Source organism: Sminthopsis crassicaudata, chromosome 3 (assembly GCF_048593235.1).
Source record: "Sminthopsis crassicaudata isolate SCR6 chromosome 3, ASM4859323v1, whole genome shotgun sequence".
Classification (NCBI taxonomy): Eukaryota; Metazoa; Chordata; class Mammalia; order Dasyuromorphia; family Dasyuridae; genus Sminthopsis; species Sminthopsis crassicaudata.
Window position 1 is genome coordinate 120,815,974 of NC_133619.1, and position 15,563 is coordinate 120,831,536.

Genomic DNA, 15,563 nt, shown 5'->3' on the forward strand with positions numbered 1-15,563 from the left:
CATCTCTCATCCATCTGAAATATTCCTAAAATAATCTTTCATAATTGTTTTCATTCATTTATCTTCTAGTCCAGAGATTCTTAACATTTTGTTGTGTTGGTGATGGTGATGATTGTTGTTGTAGACCAATTTGATAGTCTAGTCCAGTGGTCCTAGGGGGCCAGTTCACTGTCCCTCAAACTGTTGGAGGGACTGTAGTAAAAACAAAAACTCACATTCTGCCTCTGCCCCTCAACCCATTTGACATAACCAGGCAGGCCACATAAACGTCCTCATCAGGCTGCATATGGCCCACGGGCCATAGTTTGAGAATCCCTGGTCTAGTCTTATCTATGTGTATGGACCTCTTCTTAGAATAATGGACCTCTTCTCAGAATAATGTTTTGAAATGTATAAAAGATATAGCTCACAAAAAAGTCAATTATGTTGAAATTATATATATAGTTGCCCCATACAAGTTAACAGATCCCCTGAAATCTATTCATGAACCTCAGGCTAAAAACCCCTGTTAGAGAAGTCATTTCATTCATACAATTTTATAGGTAGCTGAAAATTCTACCAATCAGTTCTACCTAAAATTACAGAAATAAAGTTGAGAATTCAGAGCCCATCTAATTTAAACTCATTTTACAAGTGAGGACACTGAGACCCAGGGAAGTTAATTAATTTGCCCATGGTGACATAGGTAGTATTATAGGCAAGCTGTGAACCCAGGTTCTCTACCACTAGAGCCAATGCTTTTTCTGCTGATTTCAGAAGTTAAAAGAGATGTCATGTACTATATTCTTAATATCTAGCCATCCACCCCAATCTCATATTAGTCTGCACAGTGTTAGCATTTGGTTCATCTCCAGAATTCGGTTGTGAAAGTTCTTATTATCGTGTTTCAACTACAGCAGTCATTACTTATAGCCAGGTATACCCCCTACCATCTCACAGCTAGCACTCTGCTTACCTTTCTTGCATACTCATATTCCTAATTTTGATTGAAGCGTATCATTATTAAAAGAGGATAAAGATTTTGTATTCTTTCCTAGAACAAGGAAGGTGCCCCACCTGATTGGAATTACAACCTGATTTTGAGTCTTGGAAAGATTATCAGTACATCTAATTTAAAGGAATTACTAGTTTCTAAGAAGAGTAGTTTTGTCTACTTACAGAAAGCAGTGAAGTTTCCATTTTTTAGAAAAACAGTGCTTGAAGTGGATCAAGATGAGAGAAAATTTCATCCCATTTTTTCTTCTCTCTGTGAACATTAAGGATTGTTGATAGCAGAAGCAACATGTAACTCAGCTTCATGCTTCCTTTAGTATCCTTGGTCCCAAAAATGAGGAGATTTTTTGGTTCTGTAAATAAGGACATAGAATATCAAGCCCACTGGGGTGGTCACAAAATACTTGTTGGCTAATCATTAAAATGCCCAATCTTCTCTTCACAAAAATCACCTATTATTTAGTCAGCTTCCAGAGCTGACTTACTGGCTTACTGAGTATTTCCCAAATGACTTTCTTCACAGTAATGCCATGAAACAGGCAGTCTTATTCTCATAATTTTACAAATGAGTAAACTAAGGTTAATATTTTGCCCAGTTTCACCCAGCTAGTATTTAGTCAGCTTCCAGAGCTTACTTACTGGCTTGCTGAATATTTCCCAAATGACTTTCTTCACAGTAATGCCATGAAACAGGCAGTCTTATTCTCATAATTTTACAAATAAGTAAACTAAGGTTAATATTTTGCCCAGTTTCACCCAGCTAGTAAATACATATGACAATTATGTTTACTCTTTGGGAACTTGGAGATTTCCATGAAAAAAATAAATAAATAAAAGAAACTGGCCAATGGTGATGCTAAAAGTAATAGCCTTAATTTGACATATTTTAACTTATATCAGGAAGAAAATATGAAATATATTAATGGCAGGATCTGTGTGTAAAAGAGAGAATAGCTACATCAAGATCATATAGAATGATTAAAATATAACCTTCTTGAGGGTATAGACTGGCATTTCTGTCTTGAAAGCTCCATTAGTTGGCACAATCACCTAGCATAAAGTAGCTGCCTAATAACTGCTTATGGATTAATTTAACAGGAATCAAAAAAAATTATAGGATACAGATCTCTGGAAGAGCAGACTACAACTATGATCTAGTCAATGTGCAAGCAAAGCCTTGAGTGAGTTGATATCAAAGCAATGGCAAGGGAAAGAAGGGAATCAATGACCCAGACAGAGATTCCATCTATACCCAACAGCCAAGTTCCCACAACTCCTCCAACTTTGGTATCAACATAAATGAGTCCCATTTCATATAGCATAACAGTTTAGCCATGGATAAGAGGGCTAGGTATTTTATAAAGAAGGCCAGGAACTCTCTGGAATGGGTCTAAGTAGTTTTCTATCTTCAATGTTTGAATGTCAATTAACTAGGAAGCTAGAATTTTCCAACAAGAAAGACTTTCAATATAAGAGGTTTCAGGGAAGTACCAAGTCAAGTAAATGAAGAAGAAGGGGAGAAGTCACATCTTTTCAAAGAAATGACACCCTGGAACACTAGGCTAGTTTAAAAAAAAATCTTTGAACTGCATAGTAGCTGAGCTCAAAACTCAAACTCGCGTACTCTGACTTCAAATCCATCACTCCACTGTTTATTATGGACATTTATTGTGACCTTTAATTCCATTCAGAATCAGACTTGAAAACTGTCATACCATAACTTGAATCACTCCCTGCTCTATCAGTGCCTTTTCTAATATATTCCCTGCATCAATCATTTCAAACTGCTCTTTTATTGAGCAGTTTATTGAAGGAGTGACTTTGAGGGAAAGGGTTCAGAAAAATCCAAATGATTTTAAGAAATGCCACTGATTGATAGGCTTTTATAAAACCCAACAGTTTTATTTACCTTTGTTATTTAGACTTCTATTTAGAGAAGTGGTGTGGTTTAGTGCATAGGTTAGAGCTTCAAATCAATAAAAACTGAGTTCAAATTCTGCCTCTAACAAATTTCTTAGTTATGAGTGATGTAGACAGATCACTTTATCTCTTTGAAATTAAAGAAAACTCCTTTAAAAGCTATAAATTAGGTTTTAAAAACTGGAAACAAAGCAAGTGTTCTATGCTTAGAGAATGGCTAAATAAATTGTGGTTACGTGAATGGAATGTTTTTGCACCATAGGAAATGATGAATACAAAGAATTCAAAAGCAGATGGGAAGACTTATATGAACTGATACAGTCAAGCAAACAGCCAAGAAAGCAATTTAAATAATTCCCATGGTATAAATTTAATGAACATTAAAAAAAACTAAAAATTTCAATGTTTACAGTAATTTCTTGCACATAGTAGGCACATGTGGCCTTATTAATTGAAATCATGTAATTATATTGACCAAACTTGACCTCACAGAAGAGTTGATAAAACATATTTCCCTCTCTCCAATACAGAATTGGAGATTTACAGTTATAGAATACTACATATAAGGTCAAACAGAATTGATGTGTTGTTTGATTTCCCTGAACTTTTTTTTTAATCTTTGTTACAAGGGAAGGAAAAGGATAAACTAGGAAATGAATGTGTTATAAGAACCAAAAGTATTGGGAGCAAGGAAAAGAAGAAGGAAGATTATAGGTAAATGGTGATTTGAGTGCACTTTATCAATGAAATATTTAATAGGAGCAATAATGATAGATAATATGTAGCACTGATTCATGTATGAATTGAATTTAAATGAGGTAGAGTTGCAGTCATCAGCCTCACTCTTCCAGACTCATTGGAGTCTGGAATGCTCATAAATATTAGTTTAAAAAAAAGAAAATTTCAATGATAATTTATTTTGTTAAAAATTAGTTTTAAAAAACTGTTTCAATGATAATTGATTTTGTTAAATACTTTCCAATTACATTTTAATTTGTTTTTTTCTTTTTTTAAAAAAAGTAATAACAGATTCTATTGAACTACAATACTCTCACTATTTTCCTAATACATTTAATGCTTCCTTTCTTTTTTGTGTCTGTTCATACATACCTTTTTTCTCCTACATGGCGTTTAATTCAAATCTAGTAGATGAAATTTCAACAGAAGATTTATGAGAGTCAAAGTTTCCAGGAACAGGAAATAGCATGACAAAAGTGGGAAAACTTAGGATTTGTTTAGGTGACAGCTGGTAATGTGAGTAAATATATGCCTGTGTGTATGCAGACATACTTTAACTCAAGTCATCAAATAGCTTTAGTTAACACTACTACCATTCTAGGCACTGCAAAAAAGAAAGCATATAAAACATGGTGCCTGATTTCAAATATCTCACCCATTCTTTGACATGTGAAAATGATATATCTCTGCATGTGTATTTCCATTTAGATGGTCTCAAAAATATGAGATTTGAAACATGTATCATTGAGGCACAAGATCATAAATTCAGTTAGCACCCTGGACAGTAGCCAAGAGCTTCCTCAACCTGACCCATACCCTAGGGTTTAGGATCATATGCTTATATTTAAAAGTAGAAAACGAAGTGCCTAGAAAGTTGAGTGATTTGCTCAAGATCACAAAGGCAGGAATAACAGGATTTGAATTCAAATCCTTTGATCCTGAATACAGTAATATTTTCTTTGTACTAACTGCTTTTTAGAGGGCCTCAATTCTGGAGAAGTATACTTAAAACAGATACTTACAATAAGGTGTTTACTCAGTGTGACTGCTGAGATAATGGTTCTCTACTTCACATATATCTAATATAATATAATGATATAATCACTCTAGTTTGATATAATGATGTAATCACTCTAATTGGCCATATACTCAGTATGCTGTAATGATGTAATTGTAATAGGATATTTAAGGGCTGAGAGAACTAAGGACACAGTCAAAGTAAACAGACTGTGAAAAAGACAGACTTTGAAGAAGACTTTAGACTCTATTCCTGACTATCCTTACATTTTGACATCCAAACATGGGGCACTGAAAGAAGCACACTACATTTTGAAGCTCTGGACATAAGAACTCAGTAGCTCAATGATTGTAAGTTCAATGGAGAAGTCCCTATGACCAGAAACAGGGTGAGTAAGCTAGTAACTTTCATTTTCAGCTGAAATGGGGCAAATACTAAGAAAAGAGCCTTTCCCACCCCAAGGGAAGTTTGTAGCAAGCATAGTTAGGTTAATTTTTAAAAAGCAAGGTTTTTTGATAACTTGGGAGCAGATCACTGGACTCTTAGAAATATTAGAGTACACATCTCCTTGATTCTCTAAGGAAGAAAAATTAGAGCTAGATGCGTGGAAACTAGTGGGAGAGCAACTATTTGAATATTATCAAGATAATGGTCCTGATTCAATTCCTGAGGAAACATTCTATATATACAACATAATACAATTGGTTTTAAGGAATCTTACAAGTTTTAAAATAAGGAAAAAGGAGAAAGAGCAGAAGGGGGATGGTATTGACAAAGCAGCTGAAAAGCATGAAGAATTGGACAAAGAAAGGAGTTAAGTATAGTGCTGATGAAATTAAGGAGTGTGGTGCTACTCAGCAACAGCTTTAGAGCATTCCCCAACCCCTCTCCTGATCTTCCCCCCCTCAATTTTGCCTTTGTGGGGGAACGGAGGAGGAGTCAGAGGGGCAGTGACACAATCAGCACCACTCCTGCAGCAATTTTTTGTCCACCCCCTATGACACAATTACAAAAGGCATTAATTAAAGCTAAAGATGAAGGAAAGGATACATCTAATTTGAAAATAGAAGTATACCCTGTGATTGAAGAGTTTGACTCTTCAAGTTAAGAAAAAAGAAGATACACTCCTTTTAATCTGGAAATTATCAAAGATCTGAAAAAGGCTTGCACTCTTTATGGGTCTACATCATCTTATGTTAAGATTTTATCAGAGAATTTGGCTTTTGAAGTTTTAAGCCTTAATGATTGGAAATCTATAGCAAGGACACGTTTAGAACCTGGACAAAACTTGTTGTGGCTTTCTGAGTATAGTGAACTCTGTAGAATACAATCCCATTGAAATAGGCAACCTGGAGTTAACATATCCGTCACCTTTGATCAACTAGCAGGTTTAGGACCTTATGCAGATAATTACCCTTATGAAAAAATTGCTTCTGCTGCTATCAAAGGATGGGGCATGCTCCCAGGAAGACAAGATAGAGAGGAAGCCTTCACAAAAATAACACAAAGTCCAAATTAATTCTTTGCTGATTTCATGGGATGTTTGCAGATGCTGTCATACAAACTATTGGTGAAAATACAGCAATAGAAATTACAAGACAATTTGCTAAAGAAAATGCTAAAGAGGTTTGTAGAAGAATTATACTAGGACTACACAAGGATGCTCCTTTAGAGGAGATCATAAGACACTATGCCACAGTGAGCACAAATGCCTTTTATACCCAGGCTATGATGCAGATTTGCCAAGATCCAAACATGGGAAGACATAGTCTCTTTTGGCAAGGGACTTCCAGAGAAACTCCTCAATGCTTTCAATGTGGTAAAGTAGGGCATATGAAAGTTCAATGTTGGCATAGAGGTAGAGTGAGAGGACAGTGGGAGAACAAGACCCAAAACCCCATATCTAAAACTCAACAAAGGCTTCCATTGGGCATCAGAATGTAGAATGACTTAGGAAAACAGAAAGCAGGCCTCAGTTCCAGGGTCCCAGGCAAAAAACTTTTGGGACATGATGGCAGCCAATGTTACACCCAGAAAGTCTCCAGAAGTTCAGTACTCCAACATGACCAATCAGCCAAGAAGCAACCTAATGGGAGAAAGGGATTACAACTGGGGAGAATAGAGTTGCATGTAGCTGGAATTACTGAGATATCCCCTGAAGAGGTGAAATCTACTCGTCTGAACTTTTGCCTCCAGGCACAGTTGGTTTGATCATTTCACCTCCTAAGAATGCTTATAAAACAGTGTCCATCCTTATACTGATGTGGGAAACTGGGAAATTTGTAGCTTATATCCTAGGCACTAACACAGGTAGACAATGTGTGACTGATCAACCAAGGGAAGTAGTAGCATGGGGTTTATTGATACATACTCCTAATAAGCAATCTGGTGAAAGTTGCCCAGATTTTGACTCCCAGCAATAGAATCCAGGATTATGGACTGCAGCTGTTACAGCTGATCATCCTATGCTCACTATCTATATAAATGGCATACCATTAGAAGGGTTGATAGACACAGGGGCAGATCATGCACTCATTAGAGATGCCAGTTGGCCCAGTCATTGGCCAAAGATTAAGGCAGACATTTATGTTTCTGGCATAGGAGGATCAATAGCTACTGAAATTAATGTTATCCCTATGAGATGGACATTTGAAAGTGAAACAGGAGTTTTTACTCCTTTTGTAGTTGAAAAAATCCCCATCAATTATGAGGAAGAGACAGCTTACAATAGTTAAGATTACAAATGAGTACTTTAGCTTTTTAGGTAAGCTTGCTATTGAAGGCCTTCCAACACTCTCACCTGTTCCCATTCAACAGGAAACTGATACAATAGTATAGATAGAACAGTGGCCCTTAGCGAGTGAAAAAATTTAGGCCTTATTAGATATAGTACAGGAGCAACTTGACCAAAGACACTTACAACCTTCTCTAAGTCCTTATGATTCCCCTGTATTTATTGTAAAAAAAGAAATCTGGAAAATGGAGGATGTTGGCTGATTTAAGAAAAGTAAAAGAACATATGGAACCTATGGGAACTCTTCAGCCTGGACTTCCAAATCCTATGTTATAGACATTTCAGTGCCCAGCATTAATTTAGCTAAGCCTTATAAAAGATATGAATGAACAGTTTTGCCACAGGGAATGAAAAAATAGCCCTACTATGTGTCAAATGTATGTGGCTACTGCTCTTACTTCAGTAAAAAAAAAAAAAAAAAAAAAAGGCATTTCCAAAAGTTATGTTCTTGGAGTGTGCACCTGAAGAGAAAATGTTAGAAGCAAATCTACAAAAGACCATAGAAACACTAAGGAACTACAAATTGCACATAGCTTCAGAAAAAATTCAAAGATACGCTCCTTTTCAATATTTAGGAAATGAAGTATATCCTAAGGTGCTTACAGTATAAAAGCTTTCTTTAAGAACAGAGAAGCTAAACACCTTAAATGACTTCCAGAAATTGATAGGAAATATCCAATGGATGCATCCAGTGTTAGGCTTGACTACCTATCAGTTGCAATCATTATATGACATTTTAAGGGGAGACTGTGCTTTAAACTTACCATGCCAGCTTACAAAAGAAGCTCAAGAGGCTTTGAGAGAATTTGAACTGGCTTTATCCAATGCGGTTAAAAGAGTCACTCCAAAATCCTTGGAAATATCAGTTTTTTCTACAAAAGAGGCACTCACAGAAATCCTTCATCAAGGAGACAATGTGATGAAGTTGGTGAACCTCTCAGCACAACCAGAACAAAGCCTTACTCCTTACCCAGTGCTTGTGGCTATAAGTTTATTAAAGGCCATTAAGTGAGTAGTACAATTATCTAGGATAAGACCTGACAAGATATACACCTTTTATACCAACGCAAAAATTAAAGTATGCTGTGAAATCACCCCAGAGTGGCAAATTTTATTGGCCACAGCTCCAAATCTTACACATGGGTCTACATCAAAGATAATTCAGCTATTACATAATTGGCAATGGATTTTTGAAGAAAAAGGTTTCAACCAATTATCTTTACAGACGCATCCAAACATAACATTTGTGCTGTATACTCTCATGACTTAATTATAAAGAAAGTAGTCAGAACTCAGAACTCCTTTTCAGTCCACTCAGCAGAATGAATTGTATGAAATCATGTTAGCTTTGACTTATTATCCAGGAGATGTAAATATAATATCTGATTCAGCTTATTCAGTAGGTATAGTACAAAGAATTACCACAGCCCAAATAAAATTTGTACCTTCTAATATATATCAACTCTTTAAGGAACTTCAAGAGAAAGTGAGAATGCATCGAGGTAAGATTTATATCTTGCATGTCCACTCTCATAGTGGACTTCCAACTCCTATTTTTGATGGTAATTCAAAGGCAGATAGCCTTTTAACTATGTTGGCCAATACTCCTTTATTTCAGGAACCCCAAGAATCTCATTCTAAATATCATCAGGTTGCTCGAGCTTTACATTTACAATTTGGAATAGCAAGAGAGGAAGTTAGGAGCATAGTAAAAGCCGTACAGCTTGTCTTCCTTTCCACACTCTTACATTCCCTCCAGGGAAGAACCTCATGGTTTGAGACCCACTGAAATTTGGCAAATGGATATGACCCAATATAAATCTTTTGGTCATCTGTCTTTTATCCATGTTGTAGTAGACACCTTTTCAGGACTTACTTTTGCAATACCAGCACTAAAAGAGACTGCTCAAGTAGATACTGAATTCCTTATACAAGCATTTGCAATTATGGGTGTGCCACAAGCAATAAAAACAGATAATGGTCTTGCATATACTGCTAAACATTTTGCACACTTTTGTGCCCAGTATCAGATTTTACACACCACTGGCATACCTTTTAATCTTCAAGGATAGGCAATAGTAGAAAAGAGAAAGAGACATCAAGATGCTCCTCCAAAAACAAAAAAGAGGGGGAACCATAGGTAACCCTAGAGAACTAAATTTAGCTCTTTACACTATTTTTTTTTATAAAGATGCACTGGCTCCAGCAAACAGGTTTTATAACCCACCAGAAGGGCAGTGTCCAGTGCGAGCAGTGCCACTATCTTTAGATAATCACCAGGTGATGTGGAGAGATCCAGAAAGTGGTTAATGGAAGGGACCAGATAGGTTAACTGCTTGGGGAAGATGATTTGCTTATATCTCTATAGATAGAGAAGTAATCAGATGGGTGCCAAGAAGCCAGATTTGCCTTGTCCATTGGAGAGAAAAGGAGACCCTTGAAACAAAGGAAAAGACCAAGAAACATCAGATGGCTCCATCTCTGACTACATGTGCCACTGAAAAAGTGTGACTGTTAACTCTATGAATATAGTAATTGACTTACAAACATTAAAAATTGTTAATTAGACTGATGCAGGACTTTAAAACCAACAGGAATCATTGGATTCCCTAATACATAATAAGACTCTTGTAGAGCTTCCAGACTTGCAGAAATCGTAGGATTCCCTGACACATGAAGTAATGGACAATAGATAGATTTGGGATTACCTCTTGACTGCTGAAGGAGGTGTATGTATATATATATATATATATACATATATATATATGTATGTATATATATATGATTATTATTTATATACCCTCCCTCTCATACTTATGGACATGTATAACTCCTCATGTTGATTCATGTTGTTTGTCACATCACTACTAGCCTCTCTTATATTATTATGTGCTTGTGTAATACCTCCCATGTTGAAGGATTTATGTATATCTGTTTCAGAGAGAAAACCTGCTAACAATATCTGGTTTGGTGTTCTCACCTCCCTGAAAAGTTAGGGAGGGTATGATAACCTGTGTTCTAAAACAAAAGAAAGTGGGAAATGTAGAGGTCCAGAACTCTGTAGAAGTATACTTGAAACAAGGATACTTACAACAAGGTGTTTACTTAGTGTGATTGATGAGATAATGATTCTCTAGTTCTCATATATCTAGTATGATATAATGATATAATCACTCTAATTTGATATAATGATATAATCACTCTAGTTGGCCAGATACTCAGTATGCTGTAATGATGTAATTGTAATAGGGTATTTAAGGACTGAGAGACCTAAGGACAAAGAGTGAACAGACTGAGGAGACAGTCTGTGAAGGAGACAATAAAGACTTTAGACTTTCTTCCTGACCATCCTTGTGGTGACTATCCTACTGAGAGTAAGGCCTGTCCAGAGGACCTCCATAAAACTAGCCCAAACATTACACTGCCTCATAATGGTTCATTCCATAAATGAGATGTAATGTAATGTGATTATATAAAATAAATTTTAGCAGCCGTACGATTTCCAAAATGTCATGTTACTAAATCAGCTTCTTTTGGTTTCAGTTTATGCATTTAAAATAGAGATAAATAGGATTCTGCCATAGTGAATTGATTGCCATAGTCAGGACTGTGCCTATAGGGAGGAGTTATCTCTTTGATTTTCTTTATTATTGTGAGACCACCAAGTAACATCTTTATAAAAACTTGAGGAAAAATTTTGAAACTCCAAGAAATCAGACTAGACCCCAAATTTATATTTTTAGAGTTATTCCAAGATTACAATCTGCTTTGTAGCATTTTGTACTAAAACCATATTAGCTCTCCTTTTAAAAAAATGTACTTTTCTTGTTTTTTTCTAACATTCTTACTTGCTAAGGTGAGTTTAGTAAAGAAGATTCAATAGAATAAATACAACTGGTCTTTAACTTCATTTCCTTCTGCCATGTTTGTGTGTAATGTATAATTAGCTCATGATTTATATATCCTTCCCCTTAATAATAGAGTTAATAAGCTGATTCACTATTTTAAAAGACTTTGTGCACAGCAGCTCTGTCAATCAAAACTTCAATTTTGGAATAAACAGTACTGCCTTAATAGGAAATTTCATTCACTTTCCCATTGAGTGCTTCCAAGATAGTGTCATCTAAGGAGAGGTGTATTTACTGTTTCCTTGCAACCAGGGCTTGTTTTCTTGGGACAGCAAGTTCTCCTCTTCTCCCTAGAACTATGACTTGGCAGTAGATATCTAGGCATGGAGTTGCCAAACAGCATCCTTTCCTGCACTCAGTCTTAATACAAAGGTTCCCTGTAGTCTCTTTCTGAATACTTACTCGCTTTCCTTACCATCTCTAGTTTAAGAACTTTAGAAGCTGCTGTTAGTATATCAGAGCACACAGCTGGTGTTGCCATCAGATGTGTTCAAGGCTAGCCTCCCTTCAGTATCAGAGACATCTTCCAACCTCCCAAGTTGTCTTAGGCTGGAAAAATCTCTCACCTCAATCTTTTGTTGGCTCTGCCACTCCTAAATTTGATTTGAGACATTATGTTAAAATTCCTTGGAGAAGAATATTTGGATAGCTCAGCTTCTTTCTCTACTCTGAGATATTGGCTCCAACCCAGCCAGTAATTCTTAAAAAGACTAGTTTCTATAAATTAAATCAAAGATTATTAACATTATCCTTATAATCATTTGCCCTTTTGCTTTTTCATTTTCCAGAAGTCATAGAAATTCTGGTATGTTTAAAGCTGAGAGGAAGTTCTCATAGAAACATAGAACAAGAGGAAATTTCTAGTAGTTCAATTTCAGGAAAGATTTTTTTTAAATCCATGCCCATTTTAAAAATTAGCTGATCAACCATTTCTTTAAAAAGTCTTAAAAGGATTTTCCACAGTCCACTTTGAAAATGCATTCTAGTGCTTCTCTTCTTTGTAGTCTCAAAACTTTAAAATTATTTAAGCCCCTTCAAACCTTCAATTTAAAGGGACACAAAAAGCTACACCAGCTTAATGTGGACAAAATAACAGGTGAAAAAACACATTCATGTTCTAATGTGTTTTTTCTCTCATTTACACATCAGCATAGTATATTCCTTCTGTGGTTAAGAAAAGCAGACTCTCAGCCACAGTATCTTCATCTCTAAAATGAAAACATTATATTTCATGCCTTTCATGTTCCTTTTCAAATTCTAAATATATGAGCCTATGATCCTGTATTCCAAATGATTAGGAAAATCTCAAGAGCAGCTAGGTGGCGCAGTGGATAGAGCACCAGCCCTGAAGTCAAGAGGACCTGAGTTCAGGTGGCTCCCCACCAGCCCAACCCCTCCTGCCACCGCCAGCCCAGATGGCCTGGAAAAATAATGGGGAAGTGGTTGCTTGCTTTATTTTACCAGGGCCTCTGCCTGTTTCATATTGGCTTGGTAAAAATACTATCACTTTAAGTCTTATTCAAAAGCAAAATTCATGTCAACTTTTCCTTTATCTTCCCATAGTTTTTTAGTGTTCCCAGGAGAAGAGACACTCAAAATCAAATTGTGTCTAGCAGTGCTTTCTACCTTAGGGCAGGTTATAAAGTCTCCTTCATGTACAGATAGATACTGTCTAGCTACTTCGATCAAACTAAATGACTTTCAATATAAAAGGTGATAGATGCCAGTCCCAATCTCTTACATGAACTGACTCTACATGAACCCAGGCAAGCCCCAGTGAGAGAGATAACTCCCCAGGTTGCATATTCAGAACCAAATACTATTGAGAAAGAAAGAGTCTCACTTGGAGATTGGGGACCCCTGTAAAATTACCAGAATGATCAAAAAGAAAAAAAAAAAGATAAAGAAAAACTCTTTACAAATGCCTCCTTTTTTTAGAACCACATATTTTGAAATCAAGCATTATCTTTTATTAAATTTTTAATATTTTTCATAAGCATCTAAAGTTTTTACTTTCTATCTATGTGAAGTTTAGGGAGTCAGGAGGGAGAAGATAACAAGTTTATTGTCCTCAAAGCAGCTCAGAAACTAACTTTTCTTTTAAAAAAAATCAGATCTCTTTCAAAGATTATTGACATTACTGTTGATCAAGGTTCCTTGATGAGAGGTTTATTTGACTCTTGCAGAGGGGGCAACAAGCAGAAATTCCAGCATCTTGAGCCTTCACATTGATTAAGATATCATATGGCACAGTTTTTTATTATAGTTTGAATCTCATTTTACAGAGGGAAAAATTGAGGAACAGAGAGATGAGCAGCTGGTTCTTAGCTATATTTTAGACTAAACAAGATTATGCCTGTTTCCATTTTTTCTCTTCCTCTTTATCTCTTGAAGATGATTGTGTTTCTCTAATTCTGTCTTCCATTATGTTATTTGTTTGTATCCATAATATCTCTTTTTTTCCCCTTTTATGCTCTCCCTAATTTTTCTTTCTGCTCAGTTCAACACAATATGTATTCTCATACTATTTTTTTCATTTCCCCCCACCCTTGTTTGTTCCTTTGCCCTATCCACAGCCCTCCAACTTTTCATTTATCCTGTTTGCTGACTACATTAGAACTGTTGCAAAAACTGGCAGTTTACATATTTCCCTGAAAAAATCAGCAAGAATAATTTATCTAACACTAATATCTTACATAAAGGTAGTGGATTTCCCCCCCCTGTATTTTAACAGTCACTTCAAGACTGTCCAAAGGGACTTGACTTTTTTATGGTCCCCACACATATCCAGCACCAATTCTTACTCCTCTCCATTTAACTTTAGCAAAGCCTTTCCATATAAATGATATAAAATTTCAAAAATGGTACCAATTCATAGATTCTCACATTTGTTGACCAGTAATATTGTTAGTGCCTTCTTGCCCCATCCCTACCCCCATAATAGGCTTCATGTTAGGTTTCCCTAAAATTCAGCTGGTTCCACTTACCAGTTTCTCTTTTTGTATATTGTCATCTTTAATGTAAGAGAAACTTGGTATATCCCTTTGGCTATAGATCAAAGTTTCTGCCTTCCTGTCCCTGCAGCTCTCTCATTGCCTTTGACACTATGCTAACAGAAGTCATCGAATCTCAGCCTTCTACCAGTGTATACATTCATTTTACAGTATTTCTGGTAAGTTTAACCTCAACTTAGTTCTTTCAGTGATAGTGAACTCACTACTTCACAAGATAATATTCAAATTTTTGTATAACTCTAATCATTAGAAAATTTTCCCTTATACTGAAATAAAATGTCCCTATAATTTCCTCACATTCACTAAAATTATATATTTTAGAGCAACCCTGAAAAACTATATTCCTCTTCTACATGATAATACTCAGATATTTAAAAACTGAAACCATCCTTCCCTGAAGCTTTTCTTCCTCAAGTTAACTTTGAAGTGAACTTGATCCTTCAAATATTCCTCCTATGACATCTCTGAAATTCTTATTTTCCTGCTAACTCTCCTCTTAACACTTTCTAGTGTTAAAGGAATAGGAATTGGATCATAGAGAGGGCACTTCCTCTGTAACTTAGAGGTTATAAATTGCTTAACACAACTATCTGTTTAGTGACCTGCTCAGAGTCACACAGCTAGGGTTGGTCAAAGCTGACATTTGAGCTCAGGTATCCTTAGCCTGGCAACCGGCTTTCTATCCATTCTGCCATGATCAATTGAAATAAGATGTTAAACTTGAAGTTTTCAGAGAAATTTATCCAATATTAGGGACATTAAAATATAATTTAAGTTTATGGCAAGAGGGTAGAAAGCTAGTTTTAAGGCAAGGAAAAGCTGAGTTTAGGGCATTCCCTGCTGATCTTAAATTCTCAGTGTTCCAGTTACTCTAAAGCAGTTCTTTATGACTACCAGTATGAGAACATTGGCTAATGAATGATATGTAATCCTTACTTCATACAAAAAAAAAAAGTGTGTGTGTGTGTTCAGTCATTTCTGACTCATTATGATCCTTTTTGGGGGTTTCTTGGCAAAGATACTGGAAAGGTTTGCATTTCCTTCTTAACCTCATTTTAAGATGAAGAAATTAAAGCAAACTAATGACTTGCCCAGGATGACACAGTGAATGTCTGAGGCTAGATTTCAACGCGGAAAAATGATCCACTGATCATCCACAACAGAGATATATATATACA

General features: G+C 35.9%; 1 long non-coding RNA gene across 1 annotated transcript in view; it reads right to left on the minus strand.

Moving 5' to 3' along the window:
* LOC141564907 (uncharacterized) overlaps positions 1 to 15,563 on the minus strand; it is a 191,142-nt gene that overhangs the window by 9,846 nt on the left and 165,733 nt on the right. The window contains exon 2 of the long non-coding RNA XR_012488794.1: positions 1,159 to 1,346. This is a non-coding gene — a long non-coding RNA (uncharacterized LOC141564907). The remainder of the gene's footprint in view (positions 1 to 1,158; positions 1,347 to 15,563) is intronic.